The 14,334-nt window shown below is 40.0% G+C and overlaps 1 protein-coding gene and 1 long non-coding RNA gene across 9 annotated transcripts in view; one reads left to right on the top strand and one right to left on the bottom strand.

Annotated features, from left to right (window-relative positions):
* LOC134360340 (uncharacterized) overlaps positions 1-3,379 on the bottom strand; it is a 118,839-nt gene extending 115,460 nt beyond the window's left edge. For all 4 annotated transcript variants that reach the window (XR_010021323.1, XR_010021325.1, XR_010021324.1 and 1 more), the window contains exons 1-2: positions 3,121-3,379; positions 184-249 (exon numbers count right to left, since the gene is read on the bottom strand). This is a non-coding gene — a long non-coding RNA (uncharacterized LOC134360340). The remainder of the gene's footprint in view (positions 1-183; positions 250-3,120) is intronic.
* The window catches only part of SLC16A7 (solute carrier family 16 member 7), a 187,753-nt gene continuing 175,764 nt past the window's right edge, over positions 2,346-14,334 (top strand). For 3 of the 5 annotated variants that reach the window (XM_063074585.1, XM_063074580.1, XM_063074582.1), the window contains exon 1: positions 2,346-2,536. The gene's annotated coding sequence lies outside the window, so the exon portion shown is untranslated. Of the gene's footprint in view, positions 2,537-8,535; positions 8,698-14,334 lie in introns of all 5 variants that reach the window. The other 2 variants (XM_063074586.1, XM_063074581.1) reach the window with 1 other exon arrangement.

Here is a 14,334-nt window from a genome sequence, read left to right as displayed (position 1 = left end):
AAATATGAGGCTGTGGGTATATAGTGCAAGACATTTGGGCTTTATTAGTTTATATGTTATGTATGTATTCACTAATTTGCTTACTTGTGGAACATCAGTTGCTAGAATATTAAGGAAATTGCTATTCTTTGTTCCTTCCATTGTTATTTCACCTTATAAGTAGAAAGCAAAACAAAAATTTACCAGAGCAATCCAAGTTCTGATGATATGGCTTGCTTTTTCTCTAAGTTGCATTTTTTCCTTCAATTTCTGAAAAATATTAAACTATAAGTTATAAGATAAATTGAATTTATGTCTACTTAATTCTTCTTTCAGATTCCATTCTAATTCAACCAACTATTTACATAGCATGCCTACCTATAGCAACAAGCCAATTTAGAAATTAGTCCCCAAATATTAACTCTGGGACAGTAGGTAAATTGGATCCATAGTTTTAATTGTTGGAAAAACAAGACTTAAAAAAGAAAACTTGCTAAGGTTACAATATAATGCTATAAAGTGACTGTTGGGGGTTTGGCTATGGGTTAAATAGGCCAAGAACATGGGACTGTAAAAAACTAGACAAAGAGAAAAATCAAAGAGAATAAAAAGGGAGAATAGTGTCAAAGTTCAGGAAATATATGGTCGTTTTTCTTTTTCCTCTTCTTTGAAAGGAAATGAAAGCGATGAATGAGTATGAAAAATGTCAATAGCAAACACTTAAGAACATGACCTTGACATGTGTCTTTATGTTGTTTCTTTTCAAAGTTTAACATTCTTTTTTGTAATTAAAAGAAGTGTTTTTTTTTTGTCGTTTTTTCGTGACCGGCACTCAGCCAGTGAGTGCACTGGTCAGTCCTATATAGGATCCGAACCCGCGGCGGGAGCGTTGCCGCGCTCCCAGCGCAGCACTCTACCAAGTGCGCCACAGGCTCGGCCCTAAAAGAGGTGTTTTTAGTCACTGGGAAACATTCCATCACTGTAAAATGCCTATTGCATCTTATACAAATGTCTATTCATCCATTTTTCAGCTTAAAAATATGAAGCCCTTTCTAGAACTTTCTACCTTAATTTTTTAGTTTTCAAACTATTGCTCTTTCTGTAAAATTGCCTTCTCAACATTTTAAAGTTATTCACAGCCACCATTTATTCATCTGGTATTACTTGCCAGCTGCTTCACACGTATCGTCTTGCTTAAATCTTATGAAAACAATAAAAAGTTAATATTTCTATTTTGCAGCTGCAGAAACTGAAATTCAAGTTTTGTTCATGCCTACAGACCAGCTGTGGTAAAAGTAAAACAGTGTGAATTTATCCAAGTGACTTCACCTCTCTATGTCTGTTTCCGAATTTGTAAAATGTGAATGATCACAGAACACATCCAATAGGATTATTGTGAAATCGGGGAAGGGGGCAAGGGGGTGGGGCGTGGGAAGCCAGTTAAACTGGCAGGAAAAAATGCAATAAACAGTTCTCCAATCCAAAACTACGTTTATTCATCTGGACAGTTTATTTTTCTCTAAGTAGCAATTCAACTTAAAGATATTAAAGAAACCCAATCCTTGGAGTTGCCTAAATATTCATGTCTAGCCCTTCCTCTTTCCAACTTCCCCAAGAAGCATACTTTAGACAGGGGAAGAAAACAAACCAATGACTGCGGAATTAGCATTATTCCTAGAACTATTTGTTTTCAGATAACTAAGTCCTATTTCGAAGAATTAAATAACTTGAGAAACTAGAAATTAAAGGAATTATTTACAAATGAGCTTTCTTCAATTCTTTCCTATTTTCAGTGTCTTGTGCTATTTTTTATACCCCTCCTAGTATGGTGCAAATTTTATTTTTCCCCTGGAGTGATTTGTTTGGTGAGCCTAACCCCCAACACTGTCTCGCCCCGCCAAAAAAAAAGGCCTCAGTTGAAGAATGGCCCAACTTTCCCTCCAAGCGCTCAGTGAGGATCTTCGAGTCTCTGCATTCTGCCAAGCTCTTCTCTTTTTGCATGCTTTCCTCTCCCACAGGTTGCACAACTCTCTGGGGTATCTAAACAGAGCTACCGCACACCTGGCTCCTAGTTTAGGCGCCAAAATACTTCGGCTAAAGCCTGACATGACAGATCTGGAACAATACATCTACCAGCCATTTGGCTTTCTCTTTTGGTCAAAACTAAAATCCGAAGTGGATTGCCCTGAGCCGTAGAGAAAGCGTCTATACCGTCGCCAGCCGCTTAGAGCATGCTCAGTCCGCCTCTAGTCACCAGGCGGCGGCTCCCGTCTCCCCCCCACCGCGCAGTCCCCCCCCCCCGCCCACTTCCCCGCCTGCCCCACCCCTTGCCCCCCGGCGCGCCCTCCTGGGCGCCCACAAGGGCGTTCAACTGCCAGCGCCTCCCCACCCCGACGCCTTCTCCTCCTCCTTCTCCGGCCCCCAGCGGGCGAGGACACGTGAAGGGACATAAATAAATAAATAATTCCATTCACCCGGTGACAGCAAGGCGAACCCGCTGCGGCTAGGGGGGAAACGGAGAGCTGCAGCGCCCACCCTGTGCCCGAGACCAGATACAGTAAGTACAGCCCGGGAGGAAGGGAGGAGGAGGCGGCGCCGGCGGCGAGGAAGGCGAGCGTGCGTCTGCGACGGGAGCTGCCCGGGAGCCGCACGCGTGTGTACCAATAATGGCCAGCCTGTGACAACGCGCCAACGCGGAGTTTGACAGCGAGCCCTTATATAGACAAAAAGCCTCGAAACTGCCGCCGGAGGGGAGCGCGCGTCAGCCGGGCGCGCGGACAGCGGCGCGGGAGCTGCGGGGAGCGCGCGCGTCAGGGCGGTGGGGCCGTTGGGGCCGTTGGGTCCCGGGCGGGGAGCGCCCCGCGTGCTTTCCAGAAGCCGGGAGGTGCCCAGGCTCTGGGTTTGTGCACCCAGACTCGGCCGGTGCGGTGCTCTCCCCTCTCCTTGGCCCACAGGACTTCCGCCTGGGGTGTCGCTCGTGTGCATCTCACAACACCCCGCCCTGAAACCCCTAGCTCCCGGGGTGGAGTGGCGTCGTGGCCACAGGAGGTGGAGACGGGCTGGTGGGAGTGTGTGTAGGGAATGTCTCCTCTTTTAACAGATGATCGAGCTCAGAGAGGCTGGGAGGAGGGGACGACATACCAGGGGGTCGTCTTCCTTGTTTTTCCGGCCTCTGGAAGCATGGCGGGGGTGGTGGCGGCTGGAAAGGTGTGTGCGGGCCAGGCCTGCGCCCGGGAAGAAGGAGAGCGCTACCAAGGGGAGCTCAGGCTGGGTTTCCTGGGCGGCTGCGCCACGCTGGGGGTGCCAGGCCCGGTCAGGTAGCGCGGCAGGCTGCGAGCCCGCCCACGTGCGAGCTGCCTCTTAGCGGATGCTGGCAGCGGCTCCTCTCTCCGCCCGCTTTTCTGCCCTAGTTCCGCGAAAAGGATCGCAGACTGTCTAGGCAAGGGCGGTCGTGCCCAAGGCCACTTTCCCGGTAGGGCTAGGGAGGGAATTTTGTGGTTCCACTTACTGGGAAATTAAATACGTACGCCCAACATAGAAGACACTTGGAGCGCTTTCTCTAGCAAGTGTTTCTTTGACTCCCTTTCCTGGAGAAGTGGGACTGGACTGCGTTGAGTAAGCACTGACTGTTGGCAATAGGAAGGCTAATGTTTTATGGTCTCCTCTTTTCTGGGATCCAAAAGAGGACAGAGGAATAAAATAGCAGGAAGTGATGAAGGTGACATGAAAAAGATTGGGCAGGGGGAAATGATGAGCACTAGATGCCCTTTCCTTCTGCACCCCTTGCTTCATGGCTAAACCCAATCAGAGCTCAGACCGTTGCAAACTTTTGACAGATTTGCTTGAGTGTGATGGCCAAGTAGTAAGTGTGCATTTGGGGGATTGTAGCTGAAAAATCAGAATTGGGTGGGGGCTGCAGAGGGCAGATGAGGGTTGAACAGGGTGACTTATATTTAGCCCGGGTGAAGCAATCCTAGCTGTACTTTGCTTCTGAGCACACTACGTTTAAAGCAGTCTAGATGAGGGGGCAGCTCAATGATTTTAGTCAAAAGGAAAGTTTATAACCTTAAGCAACTCGGTGTCTTGCGTAACAACTCGTAAAGTCAGCAACTGGTTTTTGCAGATATTCAAGTCAGTAGTTTGTAGCTAGTTACTCCTTTTTTTCCCCAAGGAATATTTTAATAATGTTAGGTGATCTGAAATTTTAGCACCCATTTCCCGGTTTCCAAATTAGTGCATCCTCCTATAAATGCTTAGTTTATTTCTAAGCATGCGTTTGCTCTTTTATAATATCTAGCTTATATTTTTGGCCATGAGCCATCCTAAAGGGGAGGAGGGCAAACTGACTTAAAAAAATGTCCCTTGTCCATAGTCATTCTTGGAGATCTGAAATAAAATGGTGTCTCCTGAATTTGCTTTTAATTCTGTATTCATTCACCAAACATTTCTTGGGACATTCACATGGAAAAAGGGAATTAACTTTAGAGTCAGTCTGACCTAGACTTCTACCTCGGTTCTGCACTTTTGTAAGTTTATGTGACAATCTCGGCTTTGTTTTTTCTTATACATAAAATAGGATTGGTGGTACCCACCCTGAAGTGCTCTTGTGAGGAATAAAGTGTATGGAAAACACCTAGAATATAGACTAGCTATTTTGAGTCCCTGAAATCATTCACGACACCCTACTGGGATTACCAAGATAAAAGAAATTAGAATTCTGCTCTCAAGAAATTCACATTTAGTCATACAGGTTAATCTTTCTCCTATCCCATTTGCTTTTCGGTCAATTTCTTTCTCTTCTTAATGGAAAAGACATATATCCCAAGTGATGAAAAAGGGATTTAGCAGTTGTAAGAAATGTTTTTAAAATCTGCTAAAAAGCAAATTTCAGAAGGGTACCTTGCCGTAGAAACCTGCATATTCAGCCCCATTCTTTTGACCATTGAGGGTGACCCTGTGTAAACAAATAGTGGGGAATTTTTTCTTTGCTGTGAGGCGAGGATGCTCCTTCCTTGAAGATTACCTTCGTCAAAGAATTAATTTCCATTTTTTGAGAGAAGAGATTGAGCTGCAGTTTCTTTCACATGTTGGACAGACCAATCCACTCATTCCTAGAAGCCCAAGAATGTAGTAACTATAACAAAATCTTTGTAATGCTCACTATATGCTAGGCACTGTGCTACTACTTTCTGATAGCACATAGCAACCCTGTGAAGTAGGTCTGTCTGTATCCATATTTAGTGAAGAGCGACTTAGGCACAGACAGTTAACATAACTTGCCCAACTGGCACTGCTGGTAAGTGGCTGAGCTGGGGTGAGCACACAGACAGTCTGACTTTAACCACTGTGGAATACAGCTTCTGCCTCGCATGAAGCTAAACAAAGGCAAAGACCTTGTCTGTTGTGTTTTCCATAGCCCAACGCAGTGCCTGAAATACGGTAGTTCTGAACAACTGATTATAGAAAGAGCAAAGGAAGGAAAAAGGGAGGGAGGCAGAAATGGAGGGAGGAAGAGAAGGAAATAACAAAGGAGCTAGCTGAGCCTGATCTCCTGCCTTCAACTGAATCTGGCAGAAAATCCCTCACAGACAGGATAGTTGAGGCTCCTTTGAGGATTCCTTTGCTTTGTCCTGCATCTAGTCATCTAGAGTATTAAGCTCCTTTGTGCAAATTAGGAAAGATTCTCTTTTTGGGCTGACAAATTAGCAAAAGGTGCCTGTACATCATAAATATCAAAAAGGTGGATCAAAACAAACAAACAAACAAACAAAAAAGTAAAAAACGGAAAGGAAAAGAAAGAAAAAGGGCAGACTATTGTTCTGGGGCACTGCATTTAAGTTTTAGTTAAGCCACTGCTTGACTTTTGTCTTATGCAATGTGGGGGTAGTGCTTGTATGGTTGTTTGGAACACCAAAGAAGATAACAAATGCCAGGTGTAATACACTGTGCTTCTAAGCCTGGCAAATAGAATAGCATGTCATAAATACTAATTATATTACCTTACTGTCCTTCATTTCACCCTCCACCCAACCCATCCCAGAGGATGAGTCTTACCCTTGTTCCCTAGTTCATTTTGAAGTAATCTGTATTCATCTGAACTATCTTGTCTCTTCATCTGGGCTTCTCATAGGCCAACTATTCCATTTTACCTTAAATTGTAATTGTTTGGGTAGGCATATTATCTCTTTTTCTAGGCTATTTGATCCTTAAGAGTAGAGACCCTGATTTATCTGGGAACCCCTGTGGACCCAGGTCACTGGAGCAGAACAGGGCAGTGATAAAAGCAGGGTCTCTGAAGTCCAGCCTGTATAGTTTATGATCTTGGGCAACTAGGGCAAGTTGCTAAACCTCTTTAGCTTTGTTTCTTCGTGTGTAAAAAGAGGATAGTAGCCAATTTTATATGCTGATTGTAAAAATTAAATGAGATAATGTCTACGAAATAACACTGTGCATAGAAATAACTCAATACGTGGGAGCTAGTGTTAGGTATTAAATATTTGGCCTTAAGTCTTTTAGGCTGTTATAAGGATCACTGGCTTATTCTTCTTAATATATTTTTGGGAAAACTTTGAAATGCCAGGCTTCCCATTAGATGGCATAACAGTGTTGAATTGCACAATAAACCATTATATGGACTTTCTTGGAGCAGTCATCATCTGGCTTGTTACAGGCTTTCTCAAAACTGGATCAGTGATTGAGAAATGTGTTGGGAAACAACTGTATACTAATTCTTAGTGAATAATTTTTTTTTAACGTGTGAGGAAATCTTCATTTTCTTAATTGCTCCCCCAAATAGTGAACCCTTTGGCCTAGTCCACCTATTGGGAGATCCAGCAGTTTACAGTCATAATTTGAGAGAAGGCCTAATATGGACCATTGTCCAGAATAATAAATAACATTCACCACACATATTTGGCAATTAGTAAATAAATGGGGATATGTACATTTATGTACGAGCTGTAATAATCAAGAACATTGGGAAAAAATTAACCACAAGTTAAGCAAATTGACCTTGACTATCATAAAACTACTCCAGCTAGATAGAGTTGGACTAATTGGTACTTGGCCGCACCAGAAATATTTTCGACATATTCACGAATATCAGTGTTGATAAATGATACAAATTATTTTTGGAAAAAATTTTTCTGACCTAATATTGAGAGTTCTCTTGCAAATGTTTTCATTAATATTTATTGAAATCCCAAAGGAGTTCATGAAAATCCTACAGGAAATTTGAGTGACAGCTAGTAGATACTGGTGTAAAGATATTTTTGTTAAAGTTTTTTGCAAGTGGGATAATCTCACAAAAATGTCTGCATGGTCCCATTATAGAAACCAGTGATTAATTTTTAGTAATATTTGGAATTAAAATAGCAACTTTCAGCTGAAAATATTTAGTATGAGTAGTGAACACAAATGATGTATCTGCTTAGATAAATGAAGATTTTTTATAAAATGTTGGTATTTTATAGAAAGCACTTTATTTAAAACATTTGCTATTTCCCACTGAATAACATAATGATACGTATTATTATTAATTAGTCTATACCCCTAATTAGATTCCAATTAAAGCTAATATGTGAAAGAACAGTAATTTATAAGAAGCTTCTGTACTAAGTAATTTGCTTGAAGACCTATTATTTTGAAACTAGATTAGATATGAATAAACAATGAAACAAAAAAGCATACATTTGCCAAGTTTCTAATGGGTGAACTATGTTAATGATGTTTACCCAATTGATTTTTCAAAATTCCAGAATCTGAAGTTCTACCAATTCTTCTCAAACACTCAAAAGGTGCATTCACTGATAAACAGCATTATATGTCAATGTTTTGCAGAAGGTGGGATTATTGACATTTTGGGTAGGACACTTCTTCATTGTGTAGGAATGCTTCTTTCACTTCAGGAATTTAGTGTCTGTGACCTGTCTTAGTCTGCTATAATAAATTATTACAGACTGGGTGACCTATAAACAACAGAAATTTATTTCTCACAGTTCTGGAATCTGGAGGTCTGAGATTAGGGTGCCAGCATGATTGGTCTGGTTAGGACCCTCTTCTGGGTCACAGACTGTCAACTTCTGGCATCTTCATGTGGTAGGAAGAGGGTGTGAGAGCTCTCTGGGGTCCCTTTATAAGGGCGTTAATCCCATTACTTCCCAAAGGCCTCATCTCTTAATACCATTACCTTTGGAATTAGGATTTCAACATATGAATTTTGGGGAGACAAATTCAATCCATAACAATGGCCCCTGTTCTCTATATGCCAGTGGCTTCCACCTAGTCATTGTAACAATCAAAAATGTCCCTCTACATTTTAATATACTTCTTAGTAGAATGGCACTAGTTGTAGTTGAAAACTACTGACATATAGGATCAAACTGTGTGTGTTTAAGGACATTATCCTTGAGATCAGAGTACCTTCAAGTAAAAAATTCTTTTGTTTCTCCTCAAAAGATGAAAAGAATAATCTTGTATGAAAATACTTTGATTTGAAAGAATGAGTGCTCTATTGGTAAGGCATAGTAAGTTTTTTTTTTTTTTTTGACTGGTAAGGGGATCGCAACCCTTGGCACGGTGTGGTCCGCACCATGCTCAGCCAGTGAGCGCACCGGCCATCCCTGTATAGGACCCGAACCCGAACCAGAACCCAAACCCGCGACCTCGGCGCTCCCAGGGCCGCACTCTCCCGAGTGAGCCACGGGACCGGCCCACACAGTAAGTATTAACATTTGATGATGAGTTTGTTACCCATTGACCTCCCAGGCTCTAAATCATCATTTGCTCTAAACTGTCAACAACCTTTGGCAATGTTGGAGCCTGTGCTTCTTGAACTACTCTTGGCTTCCAAGTGCTCTTTGTTCTCTTCTCTGCTCATTTATCTCTCTCCAGCTCTTTTACTTCCTACTCACTAATGTGTGCGTTCCTTAATTTGCATTTTGGGTTTTTCTTTTGTCTATATTCTGTTGATTGGCGGAAATTATCCACTCTTGACCTCCATTTTTGCCTTAGTAGGAATAGCCCCTAAGTCATTGTCTGCAGCCCTGACCTTCCCTCAAGTTCTAAGTATTTCTAGACATTTCCAAATGTCTGCTGGACAGCTCCTTTTACTGTGCTGCTGACACCTATAACTCTGTGGTTTTTTCTGAACTTTCTGTGTCTCCTTCTTTCCTTTTTGTCCTCCTTCTCTCTGGTGCCACCATTGCTTCTATTGCTATTAGCATTATTCTAGTCTAGAAGTTTTTAACCTTAACCCCCTGCTCTAGCCTTGCATCTCACAGTCAGTTGCTAAGACCTGGCAATTGTATATCCAAAATCCTTTTTTTTTTGGGGGGGGGGGGGCAGTTTCATTTTTTCTGACATTGCCATGGAGTTCAGGGGTTTTTGACATACTACCTAGAGTCGTGTTATAGTCTCTTAGTGGGCCTTCCCACCTCTGGTGTTTTCCCTTTACCAGTTAATTCTGTACATGTGATGAGATACTCTCACTGAAACATACTTCCCTTACCCACATGTAAATAATACTTTGGTGATTCCCATTACCCAGGTCCAAGGACTGACATTTTGGTCCCTGCATGATGTCATTCCAAACAGCTTTCCAGGCTCCTTTCCTACTGCCATCATAGTCAAGTCGAATTGAATTGTCCCCTGTGCCTCATTCATCGTCGTTTTATTTCCTGCCACCATATTTTTGGTCATGTTGTTTTTTCATCTTGAAATGCTCTAACTTCCTACTATTTCCATTTCTAGCTTTAACCTCACCTTGAAAGCAGAGCTTAAACACCACACTTAAATTTCCTCTGAAGTCTCTGGATAGGTAGAAGTTTTCTAAAATTTTAGTAACATTGCATTTATAATCTGTCTTATTTAATTCAAACATTTTATTATAGTTCCCTTTTTATGAGTTTTCAGTTTCTCAATATACTATAGATTTCTAGATGTCAGGAATAATAATATATTGATATTTATGTCTCCTTTAGTACTTTGGTAGGTTATGGAGTTGCAAGGAACTCAGGGGGCATCTGTTTCCACTTTTTTGTATTGTTCCTTTCATCTTCAGGGTCCTCAATAACCCACCATCTACTGTTTATTTTAAGTATACACACTGAGGCAGCCTGTTCTCTTAAAGGCAGTTTCAATTGTGACTGAATTTCTCTTTCTTCTACCTAGTGTCTTTACTCGTCTTTCTGGGGCCATATAAAATAAATCCCAGTTGAATGACAGACTGTATATACGTGGTGACAGTCTGTATATATGTGGTGACAGCTCACATGTCTTATGTTTTCTCTATCAATTTAACATATTCAGTTTTTATGTGACCTTGGTAAGCTCTTTTTATGGCCACTGCATTTTGGAGGCATTCAAGTTTAGGGAAGTTCACAAACATACATAATATTTCAAGAGTGACAGTGGTTGTTCATGAATAGAAGTATTTGAACTGTTTTTCATGACAACTGGCCATCAATAGCAACTCTTCGGGTGAAGTCAGAAGGTGGGAAATCAGATCTCCCTGTGGGAGATCCTCACTGTTATGTCAGGGCTGAACATTTTCTCCCTGTGACCCTCAGTGTAGTGAATAAGTAAATGAATAAACTACTGGAGGAAGGAAGGAAAGCTCACTTTAAATTCTGATTAAAATTATAAATTAGCCACTCAATAAAATTATTTCCTTTTGTAGATTAATGCCGTAAGTGGTAAAACTGCAAACATGCTGTATATGTATATGTGTATAATAAACGAGTTGACAGACACTGGACCAAAGAAGTGCTATTACTTACTTAAGGCTTACAGAAGTAAGCCGTGAGTAAAAGTACCTTACCTTCATCGAACACTTCTATGAGCCAGGCATCATTTTAATACTTTTCATGTTTGCTAATTTACTCCTCAAAACCTTACGAGGAAGCATTGTTATTACTCTTATTTTACAAATTAGCAGATGAGAGCACAAAGGTGAAGTATCTTGTGCAAGGTTACACATCTTGTCAGTGGAAGGGTCAAGATTTTAATCTACGAACCACAATGCAACTTTTTAATATTTTTTTTTTCAAATACTCAATGCTGCAGTGAATTTTAAGACATTCTAGGGGAAAGAAGTTTGGTAATGTTTTTTTTAAAAAGGAGAGTAGTCAAAAAAGACTAGTCAAGTATAATGGATTTTGGACTGTTAAAACACAGAGTCAGCAGGAATGATAAGCCTTCCTTATTATTCGGAGGAAGTCTCCAGAACCAAGCTAGGAAGCTTAGAGAAAATAATGATCTCATACTGCTTATGAACTCAGAGAGACTGGAGAACCAGTGGGAACAAAAGGAACAATAAATTCAGGATGTCATCCCTTTAGCTCAAAGTGGTGGGGTGGAATGTGTGGGGGGTGGCAGGAGTCCTTGGAAGCCTTGGGCTGTCGGTACCAGAATGTGCATGAACAGAATGGGTTCTAGAGAATTCTCATGGATGTGTATACATCAAATGTACAGTGAAGTGGGATTTTGAATAAAGCCTAGGACATATTTCAAGCCAGAGAATGCAATCCTTTAACAACTCTTCCTTTACCTTCTGTTTTCCAGACACTGTTTTAGATGTTAGAGAGATGGCTATGAATAGAATATTTAAGTACATTTTATTATTAAGTTATGCAAATAGTTAAACACATTCTCAAAGCAAGATTAAGCAATTTATGGCCTTGAGCCAACTTTTAGTAGACCTACAATGTCAACTTCTCTCTTTAATTTGTCTCATTCTGTAGTTCTCTCTTTTCTCTCTTCCCCTTTTTTTCTCCATCTCAGTGTCACATCTGATCAGAAGCTTTGGAAGTAGATAGACCCCCATGGAATTTTGACAGCTACTTCTAAACTGTTCAGCCAAAATCAAGATATATAAACTTTCAGAGCCCTAGTTTCCTCATTTTGGAAACAACTAACAAAACCTATCCCATGGGTTGCTTTTGTAGAGTAAATAAATAATGTTGGAGAGTAAATAAATAATGTAGGTAAGCAATAAATCGTAATCAGAACTATCTCATTTTTATCCCTACTTATGTTTTTGGCATGTTTTGAGGCAGAACTTCTTTATTCCTGAGGAATTCTGCACAACTATGTATGAGTTATAATATTGCTGTTCACAGTTTGAGTCAAGTAGGGAGTTCAGAAAACAAACAACTCGACTAAAATAATGTGCATCTTTCTAATATGGACAAAATTCTGCTTTCTGGTACATATAGGAGAACACTCAGGTGCTGGTATTGATACTGCTAAGATATTTAAATGCTGAATTTTTCACTTAGCTACAAAGTTAGTAATGTCAATTGGGAATACATCCTAAGGGAATTTTAAGATGGGAATTCTTTATTTTCCACTTAGAAATAAGATTGCACATAAGCACATTTAAAAGCTACCACAACGTGAAAGACAATGATCATTCTGTTATCACTTAGAGATGTTTGTTCATATTAGGACACAAAACATATGCCAAGGTAATTATTGATACCATTTAAGGGCCTCCTATGTGTGTGCTGTTTTATCTATAGTATCTCTAATCCTCCTTATTACCATGTAAGATAGGCTATATTCATTTACAAATGGGGACTCAGCATGAATAGGCAGAATGTTAGAGCACTCCAAGAGTCAATGCCTCAGCAGATCTTTCAGTGCAGGTAATATGCTAATGGCAACTAGATATCACTTCTATATCTTAAATCAATTCAAATCAGTTAATAATTAAGCATTTGCTATATGAAGTACTCTGTAAAAAAACCTGGAAGAAATATGTGTAAGACATCTTCCTTGCTCCCCCCACACCCAAGGAGACTAATTCCATATGTGTGTGTGTGTGTATTTATGTATATATGTATATATGTATGTATAGATTTACTAAAAGTACAGTCAAGAGTAGGATTAAGTGTCAAAGTAAATGATAGACAACATGATTTTCTAGGACAGAGGTTAACAAAATACAGTTCAGCCCTTGAGCCAAATCTAGCCTGTTGTCTGTTTTTGCAAATAAAGTTTTATTGTAATACAGCCACATCCATTTGTCTCCATATTTTCTTTAGCTACTTTTCTGCTGCAGGGCAGAGTTGAGTAGTTGTAACTTAACCAGTAAAGCCTATAAAACATTTACTTTCTGGCACTTTAAAGAAAAATATTTATTGATCCCAGCTCTAGGATTTCAGAAGAGGGAAACTTTACTCTGTGATGGAAGAATCAGAGAAGGCTTTAATGGAAGAAGTAAAATTTTTTGGGGGGATGAGAGACAGATAGTCTTTGGTTAAGTGAAGAGAGAAGATGATCATTGTTAAGTGCTGTGTCAAGAGCTTTTCATACCTTATCTCATTAAAAACTCACAATACCCCAATGATGTAGATCTTATTATTCCCATTTTATAGAAGAGAGCACTAAGGAACTGATGGACTAAATAATTGGCATAAGACTACAAAACTGTTAAGCAGGTCCCCTTTATCTAATAAGAGCAAGAAATTGATTATTTTAAAACAAGAAACTTTTGGAGCAAGAACATAGATAGGAATATGCTTTCAAAAATTTAGAAAAGTAAATGTACCAATTTGTCTCATCATGTGACTCAATTCTTTTCTATTCAAAGCATTGTGCTATATATATATTTTTAAAGTTGAGTCAGTTTTCACTACAAATGCTCCTGCAAACCGTTATTGAAAATGCAGACTTTTTATAACCAGGAATTTCTGTATCCTCTCTGTTTCCTTTTTTTCTCTATCACTTTTTGTCCACAATTCTTTTTCTCTTTCTCTTGCCTCTTAATTTTCAGCTGTTTGTAATTTCCTTTCCCCCCCTTTTTTCTGTAGAATATCTTCCTATTATTCATGTAGGTCCCAGTTACCTGTTGCAAAGTGTCATTGATGTAGCAATAAAATGCTTAAATGTATTTTCTTAAGGCAAGGACTGCTTTCAGAGGAGAAAAAGAATCAGTGCAACTTGATACCGGCTTCTTTTTCTGAACTTAAAAAGGGGCAGATACTGCAGAACTATTTGCATATCACTAATGGATATGACAAAATAATAAGTAGATAGGAAAAGGTGAATGATTCAGAAGAAGCCACAGGGAGGCTAAGAAAGTGTAAGTGTGTTGTCCCCTCTGGGCCACATTAGCATCTCTGTGGAAAGTAATCTGGCCACTTGTGCCATGAGGAGAATGTTAATTACACACAGTAATGACCTGGTACAGGAAGATTTACAGACATCAGATCTGAAGCTCATATAAAAATCATTTACTTTTTTGCTGTTAATTTTCTAAGAAATATATGCTGTTAACTTAAGATAAAATACTTCATTGAGGAAACTTGTGAATTTTTATTGGGTTTTATTTTTATTTATAGCACAGATTTG

This window comes from Cynocephalus volans, chromosome 12, assembly GCF_027409185.1.
Source record: "Cynocephalus volans isolate mCynVol1 chromosome 12, mCynVol1.pri, whole genome shotgun sequence".
Classification (NCBI taxonomy): Eukaryota; Metazoa; Chordata; class Mammalia; order Dermoptera; family Cynocephalidae; genus Cynocephalus; species Cynocephalus volans.
Note: the sequence above shows the minus strand (reverse complement) of the source record. Positions and strands in the feature narration are given on the sequence as shown.